Raw genomic sequence first — 14583 nt, 5'->3', positions numbered from 1 at the left:
CAAAAGCTTGAGACCAATTACATCTGTGTGATTTGCCTGAACACGTTATCAAGAGGCAAGAAATAAGTGCGAGTGCTATTTAGCAAAATGACACAACTTTCTTCCTTGCAAAGTACAAAACAGCTGCTGCAGTTCTGAACATGCTCGCTTGATGCGTTGCGAAATTTAGTAGCGACAAAAAAAAGAAATGTTTGTATTCTTCTGCCGAGACGATCCTCATGGTCGATCGCAGGGCCTCGTCAGTAAGGTAAGAATATCGGCTTCAGAGTGGTTTTGTGCAAGCTTGGTCACTCAATAAAGGTCGGCAGGACATGTTTTTCAGGCTTTTGGTTTAATCTGCAACCAGTGCCGAGTGTTGTTCTCACGTGATATTAATGGGACAAAGAAATTGAGGCAGATTTGCAATAGTGGTGCCAAGCCTAAAAGAAATAATACTCAACAAACTTCCTTGTTTTTGTGTTATTAGTCTCTTTTTTTCTTCTTTTTCTTTTTATCTGTTATTTCTGTCTTCTTTCCTACAATTTATTTTTGTCTCTATTTTAGGTTTCACTCTATTTCTCTTTTTTCATCTTTCTCCCTCACTTTTTGATTCTGTTTCTTCCTCATTCTTTCTATGTGACACCTTTTCCCTCCCCACATTTTTCCCTGTTCCTCAATCTCGTTTATTTTTCCAACCCCCTTGCACTCTATACTGTAAAAAGCTATGATAAATTTTGCTAGCGTGCCTGGATAGCCAAGTGGTTTTTTTTTCGGATTGTCAGCCCATATATTTGAATGGCGCCTCGTTGAGATTTTTTTTTTGCCAACATTTCGTTTTCTTTGCACTCATTCTCTGGTCCATCAGTCTTAATGCATCCCATGCCAGAGGTATCGGCGCATGTGTTCTGGGAGCGAAGCACAGCAGGAAAAGATGAACAAGCGGTGAAAGAGAGCATGTGCCCGTTCATGGTGATAGTTATTTCTGTTCTCCCATCGCAAACGAATGCTCTGCTTAAACAGCTCCACTCTTAATATATGAAAAAGTTGTCACATGCCCAATCTTTGACTATGCTCCAAACGATCTTCCTATTTGTTCTTAAGTGTGTGTGCACTATCCGAGTATCAAAGCATGTTTTAGCAAAATAAAGGTATTTTGACTGTTTCGATCTATCCATCTATCTAGCTGCCTGCGTCTGGGTGCTCGGGTGATCACCTCCTTTACTAGTATGTACCAAAACTGGCATATAAGAGTATGAGTGTAAGACGAACATGACCGACGTGTAATGGTTTGAATGACATGAAATACCTGTCGCGTAAATCATAAAACTTTTTCCCATACACATCTGGTGCATAACCATGACCTTTGAAATTTGGGCGTGTCCCACAGGTCGTAAGCCCACAGTAAGGCTTTATTCTCAAGTATCGCTAAAACAGACATTGGAAATCTTACCATAATAAGTTTAAAAAGCTTACGTAAAAAAACATTCTGCTGCCTGTTTCAGTGACAATGCCTGAGACTAAAATATTTCTAGACCATACGGAACAAAAATCACAGTTGAAGCCAAAAGCGAACCCAGGCATTCTGTGAGGTAGCCAATTTTTCTACCCCAGAGCCACACGACTGCTTAATGTTGCATCCACCACGGTGGATCAGGGGCTAAGGGTCTCGTCTGCCAACTCAAAGTTCGGGAGTTTGATCTCGGCCATGGCAGTCACATCTTTACAACTTGTTACAATGCAACAAGCGAGTACGCCTACGAAGAGTTGTTATTATTATTGACAAAGTGTTAGCCACAATGAGCTGGTTCAGGCAGAAACCCGGCAAGCACGAACCACATGAACATAGCCTTCTTTCACACTGGTACATAGCTGGCACCGCTTTGCTCCTGTACATACTATTTGCTTTGGAAGAGGGTGCTTAATATATGAAATCAGTGCCGTAGGACATCTCAATTTCGAAAGCTTGATTACCACGTGTATACAACTTTAAAGGAAAGATATGCCTTATTTTTATCGTGCTTCACATTGCCGCAGCAGAAGGTGCATTGTCATTTATACTATGGTATACACTGTCTTCTATAGCACATAGATTTATTGTCTTTTGTCTACTAAGTAGTCTCCAATGCACCCAAAAAACACTCGTACATTTAAAGCCTCATATGTTGGGTGCCTTGTCTAGAACGGCATTCTTGCTATGACGAAAGGGCTAAGAAAGCATGTGTTCCTGGAAAACAACCATGAAGTGGCTTGTAACGAGCCTCCAATCAGTGTGTCTTAATTCATATGATTACCATGTGGCACATGTCACTGGCTCTTGCCTTCTCGCTGAGGAAGCTTGCCACAACGTGAAATTTTGTAATTTGTACTCAGTCTGTGTGAAAAAAGTTGGATTCGTTGATCTCTTACCTGGATTCGTTGATCTCTTACCTGTCAGTATCAAAGTAAAATGTGACATTTTCGTGTGCCTGAAAATAAACTGATGTTCTTAATTCTGTCTCCTGTGTGGTTTTGTCAATGCGACACATGCATGCACAGTGCATGTACAGTTCTAGCAATGTTTTATGCGATGCAGCAAATAAAAACAAACTTTCTGCTGCACGGTAAATATTCGATGAAGCAATCTCTGTGCGAATTACAACACAGGTGACAAATTGCTAGCGGTGTTTTTTCCAAGTTATACAGAATTATGTGGTTGCATCAGCAAAGAAACAGATAAAAAGCAGTTCCTAGGTAACACACAATACTGCATTAATGCCCTGCTGAGTATAATTATTTTTTATTGGTATAACTAAGTTCTCCAGTCATGTTTTATTATGTGTCTAGACTGAGCATCTTCTGATACACACTGGGGAAAAACATCCTGTGTTCTCAGCGTCAATCAAGCTCTTTTTTTTCTTTAAGAGCCTTTCCTGCTGTACAAAAATTATGTACAGTAGCCTGTTTCAAGATGGGACTGTGCGGCATTTGCCAAGACTGAATTATGCCATGCAGTTTCTTTATGAGAAAGAAGTCAAACAGCACCATAATTAAAAGATAAGGTGAAAATGGCAGACTCATGTTGTGTCTGTTGCCTTCTCTCTAATTTATCCACAATGCTGCACAATTATCCCCTAAAATCTATGTATTCAGTAGTACATGCTCAGTGTGTGCTACTAAGCACATAATGAAAAAGTGCTCCACATAATAAATGAGGGAGTTATTCATTTCAGAGTCTAGTGTAGGAGCAGGAGCTCCACTTTGGTATGCACAGGTTCTATAACAAAAAACAAAAAAATAGTATGCCCCTTTTGCAGGAAGTTAAAAACATGCCAGGAATTATAAAGCTGAAGAAGAAAGGACAAATTATTCCAAAGACCTAGCACTCATATGTAATAGGATATCACAATGTTGTGCATTTAAGATATAGCAATATTATTACCCTGGTTTCCTCTATGGCTTTGTTGATGTCAGGGGTGTATGCATTGCCCCTGTACTGTTGTAGCCATGTATAAAATGCAGCAAAGAAATACTTCCTTCTTTACAGTATAAGTACGTCCCAAGAACTAGTATGGATTTAGTGACTAATTGCTAATTGGGTTATTTGGACAACGAATAGAGTATACATATGTCTTTGTTTCAACAGTGAAAAAGATAAAACCAGAGACAAAGGTTACAAGCAATGTTGCACCTATGCTGTCCTCAATGTACCTATTTCGGTTTGTTATGATCTATATGCCAGTCATTCTTTAGCGTGTGTCTATGTCAAGCATTCTTATGACGCATAATATAACCAAAATATGCTGCATCAAGTTAGGGCAATGTTTGCTGGGTCACATTATTCAAGTGTCTCAATCATTAGGCTGCATTTGCATAGACTTAATTTAGCTATGAACTTATGATCAGCACTATATAAAGAGAAAAGATGCGGTGAAAATTACAGACACAGCATGCATGTCCCATTGCCTTTTCTCTATTTCATCAACAGCGCTGTTATTCCCCTCTAAAAAAAAAAAGACTACACCTGCATGCACTGTGCATGTGCCACCAAGTACATTCCAAACAAAGGCTTCACAAGAACTCTGGAAGACATTCCTTTCAAAGCCAATTACATCTGATATATATATATATATATATATATATATATATATATATATATATATATATATATATATATATATATATATATATAGACACGTGTTTATAAGAAAAAGAACGATGATAGGAATGTTTTGTAGATTCCAGCTAGTGGGTCAGGTGGTTTTTCGGGACGACAACGAAGCAGGCATCTTGCTGTACAGCTGATCCTGAATACGTTTTTTTTACGGCAGCGAAAAAAGCTAAAAAGCGACAGGCACTGGGATCGATACCCAGCACATCCACCAGTGTCGCAGTGCAACGCGAACAAAAGATGACAGCAGCATTTACGGCAGCTCTTTTAGACCACGTCCTGATGCTTAGTGAAACGACTCACCGTAAGATCACTGCGTACCACCCGCAAACAAATGGACTAACTGAGCGCCTCAAGGCAAGGTTCCTTTTGGCGTTGCATAAGTTTGTTGCCAGACTTTGGGGTGGTTGTTGCCAGACTACCGCTAAATTTGGCTGGAAATTTTTTTCTGTAGTTGTGGCTTTTTTGTAAGAGTTTGGTGCTATCCGCGGTGCATTTCGCGAGTCCAGGCGTACATAGCTGTAGCATATCCGACATACCCTAATTAACCAGCCTTGGAATGCTTATTCATCACATGTATATAACGAATGATATGTCTTGTGCTTACACAGCTAGGGGAAGCGTAGCGTCCCCCGTCGTAGCGCGCGGTCGACGCGACACGATCAGCTGAGAGGGAAAAAAAAGAAAAGTAAGGGGGGGGGGGGCAGCGCATCACCTCCTGCGACTCTATTCAGTTTTCCCCGTCACCCCTAATACTGAGACGCGATATCTTAATCGCACAGCTGCGCACACAGCAAGAGAACGTGCCTCGACTTCTGTAATGGACAGTTCATTCCGTTAATTAAAACGGCCTCTTAATTTCGCAGCAGCGCCGCGCTCGACTTCTGCGAGGCGCGGTTCATTTCGTTAATTAAAACAGCCTCTTAATTGCGCAGCAGCGCCGCGCTCGACTTCTGCTAGGCGCGGTTCATTCCGTAAATAAAACGAATTCTCTAATGCGCGGTTCATTCCGTTAATTAAAACGGAATTAAAACGGCCTCTTAATTACACGGCAGCGCCGCGCTCAACTTCTGCCACCTGGGGTTCTTTAGCAGCCAAACGTGACACGTGTATTACTTGAATACACGCTAACAGCATACGACGATCAGCCGGAGGCAACAGGTTCAGTAGATCTGTACAGAATTCAAGTCGATAGTTAGAAGCAGTCACGCTGCCACAACTACTGCGGCCAAATGCTCACATACAGAGCAGCTTTCGTTCAAGGTCGCATCCTTTCGATGTAAATTCTGTTCCAAAACCTTCCTCCGTGCTTCGTCTTTGGGTGCAGCGAAAAGCGACGGCTGCTCACTTTTTTTCCCAATGGCCTACCCTGTTTCGCACCTAGGTGCAAAGCAGTGTCGTTTTCGCCAATGACTCGGCATTGCCACACTGTCAAGGGGCCAGCAAAAACATTGCCAGAAAAACTTTCGTTAAGCGGGCGCGAACACAAGCAACAGGTCACTGAACAGCACCCGAGAAGGCGGAGCAGCGCGGAGCTGACAATCCATCCAGCCCATGCTACGAAAGCGCCACCTTGATAACCGGCTTTTTGTCCACGTGCGCCGCTTCACGCGATGCATGACGAGAGGGGATGCCTGAACACACTACCCCATATTCTAGCACACTATATTTTCGTCGCTTGCTCGTGTACTCGCAAGTCGAAACGTCTGCGCTCTGCCTATTTGGACTTGTTAGGGATCAATACGTGCCAATCTGACCATGCCACAGTGATGAGTAAACAGCAATTAAAGACACTGCTTTGCACCTGGATGCAATGCGGGATATGTTTCGACCCGCAAACAATGGAAGAAGCGTCTCTTCTCTGCTCCCGCCAACACTGAACGGCGCAAGGCCTGGGAGCGTACGATTCCTCGCGCCGACAAACCACTGGAAAAGAACTGCGTTGTGTGTGAAGCTCATTTCGAAGAAAGATTCATCGTTCGTTACTACAATCATGTTATCAATGGGTTTTTATCAGCTTGAGAAACGGCTGTACCTATAAAGGAGGGTGGGCTCCTGAGTGAATCAACTGCCGAAGGACTCCGCGTCACCCTAACCACCAGCCTTTCCATCTTGCTCTATGCCACGAAAACCGTCGGCTACAAATTATCGATGACGTCTTGCCTCTGCCAAGACGCGCTTAAAATCTTTTTGGCATTCTTAATCAAATGTCAGGCTCGAATAATCGCCCTACACCGTCACAGTTTTAAATGTCAAGCGTTTCTTAGCGAACTTTGGCAAATTTGAGCGTACCTACCTACCTACCTACCTACCTACCTACCTACCTACCTACCTACCTACCTACCTACCTACCTACCTACCTACCTACCTACCTACCTACCTATCTACCTACCTACCTACCTACCTACCTACCTACCTACCTACCTACCTACCTACTTACCTGCCTACCTACCTACCTACCTACCTACCTACCTACCTACCTACCTACCTACCTACCTACCTACCTACCCACCCACCCACCCTCCCGCTTACGTTTGAGTGCTCTCGTGCACCCCCTTGACTTGGCGTGAACCAAAATTAGCATGGGAGGGTAGGACGGTTTGACGAATATGACGCGCTGGTGAAGACATGAATAATGTCACATTACCTTCGCGTACGTCGTCCAACACTTCCCGCCAGACAGTGGCACATACCCACTGGCGGGTATGTACCGCTGGTATGCGGGTATGTGTCACAAGTGATAGAGAGATAATAAGGATGAAAGAAAGACAGGGAGGTTAACCATGGCTGAGCCTGGTGGGCTACTTTGCACTGGGGATAGGGTAAGGAGAATAAATGTTAGACAGAGAGAGAAGGAGAGAAATGTCACTCATGCCATCGACGAAACGGCAGTTATGTGATTATCGCAGACGGTGAGTCACATCCGTGTCTTAATCATTGAGCCCATTCGTTCAATTAACTTGTATGCGTGGTTCCATGCACCCAAAATCTTGCCGATGGTGTAGCCATGATGGTGACGCTTGCGTTTTCAAGCAGCAGACTTCTGAAGGCTTGCGAGAACTGAAGTGATGGTGTCAAGCAGTTGCAACACGCTTTGAGCTGTCGGTGTCTGCATCTTGCTTAGCAGCACGCGCATAGCACTGACCAGGTGTCACGAGGCTAGTCAACCCACAAGCTCTCGTGTAGATTCTTGTGCATACAAACCGATGAGAAAACCCACATCGGTAAAGAGAACACGAGACCATTTATGCACACAAGAAAAACAACTAAATATATTTTCAATAAACTAGATAAAGAGAAAGAAATAAGAGGAAAAACAAACAAAGCACACAAATTCGAGGAGAAATTAACCTAATGACCGCAAAATGCTAAGGATGCTGAGTTCCGCAATAGCAAAAGCGACTGTCACCGTTCGGTCACGGCACTCTTGTAGACGGCGAGGGTTGATGCGATGGGGTGCAGACAAGGTAGATCAGAGGTCCAAGCGTTGCTCGGTTTGAAGGTAGCTCCGGGCGCACCAAGGTCAGTGACCTCTCAGCGTTCGTCCTCCGACGCTGGGACGTAGCCCTGGAAACGGGACGAGCCTGGCCAAAGCCAGATGGTGAGAAGCCTGGCCAACGCCAAACGACGAGCAGCCTGGCCAACGCCAGATGATAGATGATGCTCGGGTACCCGACCAGGTGGGAGCCCGCAGCAGCCTTGCCTCAGGAACTTGGCCGCCACCCCCGCGCCCTGGTAGCCTGCTTGCCTCCGTCGCGTCCCGGCCACGTCTGCCCCGTTCTTCGTTCGGGCTTCTTCCAAACCAGCGTGGGGGCCTCTCATTGGTCCGAACTTCACGCGCCTCGTCTGCCCATCGTCTTCCTCACCGAATACATCGCGAAAGCGCGCGTCCACACCATCGGTCGTCGTCGTCTTCTTTCCTATGCCGGTGCACTCGCGCACATTTTAAACCGAACACCGGTTGCACTCGCGCACTTCACGAAGCGCGCACTTCACTTATCACACCAGGGTGCTAACCATGCCGCTAAGCTGTCCTTCGTCCGTCAAGTTATCAGGTACCGATGAAGTGTCGCTCACTGTCGAGGTCTGATGCCTCTCATCAGGCGCATGTATCTTTGGGTGTTCGGGCCAAGCGTCACCTGCATTGCTGGTAGAGGCATCATTTTCCTCAAAAACGACTGCGTTCTGACTGGGTAATAAGGATGAAGCGTCAGCTCCACGGCTAGCAGAAGCGCCTTTGTTCTTGGAACCGACAGCGCTTAGCCAGAGTGGGGGAGGTGGGGGTGGTTTTGGACGTGCCTCGCGAGGCGACGAGGTTTTAGGGGCTTTACCCAGGAAAGACAAGAACACACATGGACAATTTTAACGCGGGAACGTTAAGAAATACCCGTCATCGGTAGCGTCGACCCGATGAATGCAAAGTATAAATGTCGGGGTTGGAATAGAACCCAAGCATTCTGCGTGGAAGCATTTTACCACAGAGCTACGCCAGGTCCCGGAACTACCTCTCAAATAGACGCTAATCATCATGAAACGTCAATTGCGGTTCCAGTGCTGTCTACCCAATTTTATAAACATTACATATGCGCTCCTTTTATACAGCCGTCCCGTCATCGGTAGCGTCGAGCCGATGAATGCAAAGTATAAATGTCAGGGTTGGAATAGAACCCAAGCATTCTGCGTGGAAGCATTTTACCACAGAGCTACGCCAGGTCCCAGAACTGCCTCTCAAATAGACGCTAATCATCATGAAACGTCAATTGCGGTTTCAGTGCTGTCTACCCAATTTTATAAACATTACATATGCGCTCCTTTTATAGAGCCGTCCCGTCGGGTTATTGTCAATTGTGGTTAGGTACCATGTGCTGAAGTTGATTTATGTAGCAGTGTCCAGGGCAAGCATCCTCGCGAGCATCGGCACTTCATATCAGCTTCTGGTATTGCCAATACGCATGTTCCCGTTGTCATCGTATAACTGTCAGTTCAAGCGCACGAATAAACAGAATGGAAGAGAGGACAAGCGCTTTCTCACAACTAAACGATTTATTAGAAAGGGAAGAATCTTGCCACGTTCCATTTCCCAAGCTTTTGTTATCGTCCCAAAACACCACACGATTCTCAGCGCAAACCGCGCCAGCAGTTTTCGAGAGGGTTCCGGACTGTAGTAGATCATTTCGATAAGATCACGCCCACTGTGCGAATGGTACAGATTGTTCTGGAACGTACGCCGCCGCCAGCGGTAGCGCTAGAACATTCGACGGCGGGAGTATAAATGCCGACGCGCTTCGCCGCTTGTCAGTTGTTGATCGAAGGTCGACGCTGCGTTCGCCGTTATCAGTCCGAGACTGCTATCTGTGCAAGACTGCTGCTGTAATTAGACTTTCCCTTTACCGGGCACAGGTTCACCCAAATAAACAGTTAAATCCCAACACGAAGTTTTCTGTCTTTGGCCACGTCACGACCCCGTGACATCTGGTGGAGGTGCTGCTTCGTTCATGTACCGCACGCCCCCGTCAAGCCGTGAACCCAGCCCACGTCGCGGAGAAGACACCGACGCCAACCAGGAGCAGCGAACAAGCCGCCGACAGCAAGGGCTACCACCGGAGTACGGGATTCTAGAAGACAAGGCGCGGAAGACCAAGGCCATGACCGCGACTGCAGCGACAATGACAACCGCTGCAGTGACAATCCCTGCCCACGATGGTCATGCATCAACCCAGGGAACCACCAATTTTTCATGGGTCATCGTTCGAAGACCCGGAGTCCTGGTTAGAAACATACGACCGTGTGGCCGCCCTCAACCACTGGGACAACGAAGAAAAGCTCCGGCGTGTGTACTTCTACCTGGAAGACACCGCAAGGACCTGGCTAGAGAATCGTGAGTCCACGCTCCGAACGTGGGATGTCTTCTGCGGCGCATTTCTGCAAACGTTCGCGAGCGTCGCTCGCAAAGAAAGGGCCACTGCTCAACTAGAGACCCGGGTTCAGCTACCGAATGAGAAGGTTGGAATTTTCACAGAGGAGATGACCCGCCTATTTCGTCACGCTGACCCAGACATGCCTGAGGAGAAGAAAGTTCGTTTCCTCATGCGAGGGGTCAAACAGGAGCTCTTCGCGGGACTAATGAGGAATCCACCGAACACCGTCCAAGAATTTGTATCCGAGGCGACCACCATCGAAAAAACCCTTGACATGCGCACCAGACAGTATAATCGTCGCCTGACTCCAGAATGCGCTGCTGCTCAAACCAGTGACTCGGACAACCTGCGTGAAACGATCCGAGCGATCGTGCGGGAAGAGCTGCGCAAACTGTTGCCTTCGGCGCAACCTCAAGTGGATTCGATCGCCGACATTGTGCGAGAAGAAGTTCGGCAATCACTTCGAATTCCCCATACACCGCTGCCCGAGCCAGAAACTATGAGCTACGTTGCTGCAGTGCGCCACAACGCTCCTCCCCGTCCACGCCAAAACGCCGCCCCGTCGCACTTCCGTCGCCAGACACCACCGCCGCCACCACCCCCACCGACGACCTACCGTTCACCAGCGGGCCAGCGCAGTGCGCCGAGGAAAACCGACGTTTGGCGCACCCCTGACCACCGCCCACTGTGCTACCACTGCGGCGAGGCGGGGCACACTTACCGCCGTTGCCAGTACCGACAGATGGGACTACGTGGCTTCGCCGTCGATGCACCACGTCCGCAGCCAGGAGAACGACCACGTGACATCGCCGACTACCTGACAGGAACTCGGTGGACACCACGAAGCCCTTCGCGTTCGCCGTCGCCCAGCCGCCGCACGTCACCGCACCACCGACAGTACTCTGGCTCAACGCGGGGCCGGTCTCCTAGCCCGTATCCGGGAAACTAAGGGCAGCAACCGGTGGAGGTGCGGTTGCTGTGCGACGAACTACCGAAGATCCTCCGACGACGACGACGCCGCGACGGAGCTTTCCGAACACAACGTCAACCAGGCAAAGCCCTGACGGCGAAAGCTCACTTACTGAAGGTGGCCTGACGACGCAACATGGAAGCAGCGGAACAAGCCGACGCAGCCGTGACCCGACGCCACGCCCTAACTGTAATGCGAGACGGCGAACTAGCGACCTCGACGTTCTCATCGACGGCCACAGTGTGACCGCTCTCGTCGATACTGGAGCCGACTATTCTGTCATCAGTGGGTCGTTCGCCGCGAAGTTAAAGAAAGTTAGGACAGCTTGGAAAGGCCCTGAAATCCGCACAGCCGGAGGTCATCTCGTAACGCCTGCAGGAATCTGCACAGCAAGAGTCACCATTAGCGGCCGTATTTATCCTACAGACTTCATAGTCCTACAGCGTTGCTCGAGAGATGTCATCCTTGGCATGGACTCCTTATGCCTCCATGGTGCTGTCATCAACCTAAAAACAAAGTCGATAACGTTATCCACAGAAGAAGCACTACCGCCGCGCACGCCGTCTGGACACCATGCCTTGAATGTGCTGGAAGAACAAGTCACCATTCCGCCTCGCTCAAGCGTCATTATTTCAGTCGGCGCTCCTGAATCACCTGTCATAAAAGGCGTCGTTGAAGGCAGTCAGCATCTGTTGGTCACCCGAAATATTTGCGTCGCAAGAGGAATTGCAGAGCTGCGGGGAGGCAAAGCAACGGTTATGCTCACGAATTTCAGCAATGAGTACAAACATGTGAACAAAGGAACAACGGTCGCATACATCGAAGAAATTGTCGAAGCCACCAGTGCTTTCGCCCTCGCCGATTTTGCGGAACCTGCTCAGGGGAACCAAGCCCCTCCCATAGCTTTCGACGTCAATCCCAGACTTCCGAACGATAAGCAAGAACAGCTCAAGGCCCTGCTCCTGCAATACGAAGATTGCTTTTCGTCGTCATCGAAAATTCGGCAGACCCCAATCACGAAACATCGCATCATAACCGAAGAAAATGCCAGACCACTCCGTCAGAGTCCGTACAGGGTTTCGACGCGAGAACGAGAGGCCATGAAGAGACAAGTTGATGAAATGCTGCGGGATGACATTATCCAGTCGTCCAAGAGCCCATGGGCATCCCCCGTGGTGTTAGTGAAGAAAAAGGATGGGACCCTACGTTTCTGCGTCGATTATCGCCGCCTGAACAAAATCACAAGAAAGGACGTGTATCCTCTCCCACGAATAGACGACGCACTTGATCGGCTCCATAACGCCAAGTACTTTTCGTCAATGGACCTCAAGACTGGCTATTGGCAAATCGAAGTCGACGAAAGAGACCGAGAGAAGACGGCGTTTATAACACCGGACGGCCTCTTCGAGTTTAAGGTGATGCCCTTCGGTCTTTGCTCAGCGCCTGCTACTTTTCAACGCGTTATGGACACAGTACTGGCAGGATTGAAGTGGCAGACTTGCCTTGTGTACTTGGACGACGTCGTCGTGTTTTCCTCGAGTTTCGACGAGCATCTTCGGCGCCTTGAAGCTGTACTTCAAGCCATCAAGACTTCCGGACTCACACTGAAGCCAGAAAAGTGCAGATTTGCGTATGAAGAGCTCTTGTTTCTGGGGCACGTTATCAGCAAGTCTGGAGTTCGTCCTGATCCACGGAAAACAGCCGCCATCGCCGACTTCCCGCCGCCCACTGACAAGAAAGCCGTGCGCCGATTCCTGGGCCTGTGCGCCTATTATAGGCGGTTCGTGAAAAACTTCGCCCGCATCGCCGATCCTCTCACTAACCTTACCAAGGCCGACATGGAGTTCAAGTGGGAAACGCCACAGGAACACGCTTTCCAGGAGCTCAAACATCGCCTCCAGACGCCTCCGTTACTTGCCCATTTCGACGAATTCGCCGAGACAGAAATACATACTGACGCAAGCAGCGTAGGTCTTGGCGCCGTTCTTGTGCAGAGGGCTGACGGACTTGAAAGGGTTATTAGTTACGCCAGCCGATCGCTATCCAAAGCAGAAGCAAATTATTCCACAACAGAAAAGGAGTGCCTCGCCATCATCTGGGCTACGTCGAAATTTCGCCCATACCTCTAGGGCAGGCCCTTCAAAGTTGTGAGCGACCACCACGCCTTGTGTTGGCTAGCCACTTTGAAGGACCCTTCAGGTCGCCTCGCACGATGGAGCCTGAGACTTCAAGAATATGACATGACTGTCATTTACAAGTCCGGCAAAAAACACTCCGACGCCGACTGTCTCTCTCGTGCGCCTGTCGACCAACCGCTACCCGACGACCCGGATGACGACTTCTTCTTGGGAACGATCACTACCGACGACTTCGCTGAACGACAGCGGGCCGACCCGGAACTTAAGGTCCTAATAGAATACCTCGAAGGCAGGACCGCTGAAGTCCCGAAGGTATTCAAGCGCGCACTTGCGTCGTTCTTTCTACGAAACGGCCTTCTACAAAAGAAAAACTTTTCCCCGCTTCGGGCTAAGTACCTCCTTGTGGTGCCTTCAGCTCTGCGACCAGAACTCCTGCAGGCCCTGCACGACGATCCGACGGCAGGGCACCTCGGTGTTTCTCGCACGCTCGCGAGGATACAAGAAAGGTACTACTGGCCGCGTCTTACCACAGACGTCACTCGTTATGTGAGGACATGCCGGGACTGTCAGCGACGCAAGACACCACCGACAAGGCCAGCGGGACTTCTGCAGCCAATAGATCCACCTTGCCGACCTTTCCAGCAGATTGGTATGGACCTACTGGGGCCGTTCCCGACGTCGGCTTTCGGAAACAAGTGGATCGTGGTAGCTACCGACTACCTCACCCGCTACGCCGAGACAAAAGCCCTGCCAAAAGGCAGTGCATCCGAGGTAGCTAAGTTCTTCGTAGAAAATATCGTCCTACGTCACGGCGCCCCGGAGGTCCTTATCACCGACAGAGGAACGGCATTCACTGCCGACTTAACTCAAGCGATCTTGGCATACAGCCAAACAAACCACCGCCGGACGACAGCGTACCACCCACAGACCAACGGCCTCACCGAGCGGCTTAACAAGACGATCGCCGACATGCTGTCAATGTACGTCGATGTCGAACACAAGACGTGGGACGCCATTCTTCCGTATGTGACCTTCGCATACAACACGGCGGTGCAGGAGACGACGCAGATATCTCCATACAAATTGGTCTACGGAAGGAGCCCGACAACGACGCTCGATGCCATGTTACCCAACGTCACCGACGAAGAAAACATCGATGTGAGCGAGTACCTTCATCGCGCCGAAGAAGCCCGACAACTTGCGCGGCTCCGTATCAAGAATCAACAGACGACCGACAGCCACCGTTACAACCTTCGACGACGCTTCGTGGAATACCAGCCCGGTGAACGTGTTTGGGTGTGGACGCCGATACGCCGACGTGGACTAAGTGAAAAGCTTCTGCGACGGTACTTCGGACCGTACAGGGTGGTTCGACGTCTCGGCCCACTTGATTACGAGGTTGTCCCTGACGGCATCACGAACTCTCAACGA

Source organism: Rhipicephalus microplus, chromosome 3 (assembly GCF_043290135.1).
Source record: "Rhipicephalus microplus isolate Deutch F79 chromosome 3, USDA_Rmic, whole genome shotgun sequence".
NCBI lineage: Eukaryota > Metazoa > Arthropoda > Arachnida > Ixodida > Ixodidae > Rhipicephalus > Rhipicephalus microplus.
The sequence above is the reverse complement of the archived record's forward strand: the minus strand, read 5'-3'. Positions refer to the sequence as shown.